The sequence below is a fragment of the Ascidiella aspersa genome, chromosome 5 (assembly GCF_963924565.1).
Source record: "Ascidiella aspersa chromosome 5, kaAscAspe10.2, whole genome shotgun sequence".
Taxonomy (NCBI): domain Eukaryota; kingdom Metazoa; phylum Chordata; class Ascidiacea; order Phlebobranchia; family Ascidiidae; genus Ascidiella; species Ascidiella aspersa.
Window position 1 is genome coordinate 10011188 of NC_139451.1, and position 1530 is coordinate 10012717.

General features: G+C 54.9%; 1 non-coding gene and 1 pseudogene across 1 annotated transcript in view; both read right to left on the reverse strand.

Annotated features, from left to right (window-relative positions):
- LOC146143012 (5.8S ribosomal RNA) overlaps positions 1-118 on the reverse strand; it is a 154-nt gene extending 36 nt beyond the window's left edge. Inside the window, exon 1 of the ribosomal RNA XR_014500933.1 lies at positions 1-118. This exon is cut by the window's left edge and continues 36 nt beyond it. This is a non-coding gene — a ribosomal RNA (5.8S ribosomal RNA).
- A 255-nt stretch (positions 119-373) lies between these two features.
- Positions 374-1062, reverse strand: LOC146143013 (small subunit ribosomal RNA; annotated as a pseudogene; the record flags this gene model as incomplete).
- Positions 1063-1530: the final 468 nt, after the last annotated feature.

Below are 1530 nucleotides of genomic sequence, written 5' to 3' on the forward strand. Positions count from 1 at the left end.
AGGCCGCAATTTGCGTTCAGAACGTCGATGCTCAATGTGTCCTGCAATTCACACTAATTCACGCAGCTAGCTGCGTCCTTCATCGACTCACGAGCCGAGTGATCCACCGCCAAGAGCCATCCACGATTGTTTCGCTCGCACAGTGCCTCGCACTATAGGGTGACAAAATAGACCGCGCCGAGCGGTCGGCCAGGCCGACGCTTGAAGCCGGAGCGCGCGGCACCGCGGCACTCGACGCGCAAACATTACCGGGTGACCGAATCGCCGGCCGGCGCGCCGCTCCTCGCGGGTCGGGCGCCGGGTAGCAAAGACTTTTTCTCTCGCTTGTCCGAGTTTCGCGTTCGCCGAAGCGTTTGCGAGACCGTTAATGATCCTTCCGCAGGTTCACCTACGGAAACCTTGTTACGACTTTTACTTCCTCTAAATGATCAAGTTAGATCGTCTTCTCGGACGCCGGCTCGACCGTTGCCGGCCGCGCCAGGTCCAATCGGAGGACCTCACTAAACCATTCAATCGGTAGTAGCGACGGGCGGTGTGTACAAAGGGCAGGGACGTAATCAACGCGAGCTAATGACTCGCGCTTACTGGGAATTCCTCGTTCAAGGGAAATAATTGCAATTCCCTATCCCTAGCACGACCGGGGTTCAGCGGGTTACCCAGACCTGTCGGCCAAGGCGAGCACATGCTGATCCGGTCAGTGTAGCGCGCGTGCGGCCCCGAACATCTAAGGGCATCACAGACCTGTTATTGCTCAATCTCGTGTGGCTAAACGCCACTAGTCCCTCTAAGAAGTTAGACGCCGACCGATTGGGTCGCGTAACTAGTTAGCAAGCCAGAGTCTCGTTCGTTATCGGAATTAACCAGACAAATCGCTCCACCAACTAAGAACGGCCATGCACCACCACCCACAGAATCAAGAAAGAGCTCTCAATCTGTCAATCCTCACTGTGTCCGGGCCGGGTGAGATTTCCCGTGTTGAGTCAAATTAAGCCGCAGGCTCCACTCCTGGTGGTGCCCTTCCGTCAATTCCTTTAAGTTTCAGCTTTGCAACCATACTTCCCCCGGAACCCAAAGACTTTGGTTTCCCGCAAGCTGCCGGAGAGGTCGTAAAACTAACGCCCCCCGATCGCTAGTTGGCATCGTTTATAGTCAGAACTAGGACGGTATCTGATCGTCTTCGAACCTCTGACTTTCGCTCTTGATTAAAGAAAACATTCTTGGCAAATGCTTTCGCAGTCGTTCGTCTTGCGCCGATCCAAGAATTTCACCTCTAACGGCACAGTACGAATGCCCCCGTCTGTCCCTCTTAATCATTACCTCGCGCTCCGAAAACCAACAAAATAGAACCGAGGTCCTATTCCATTATTCCATGCACCATTATTCAGGCGAATCGCCTGCTTTGAACACTCTAATTTTTTCAAAGTAAACGTTCCGGCCGCCGCCGACACTCAGTCAAGGGCACCGGCGGAGAACCGGAGGTGAGGCCAGGACGGCCAGTACACGCCTTGCGACGGACCGGCCGCCTGCGCC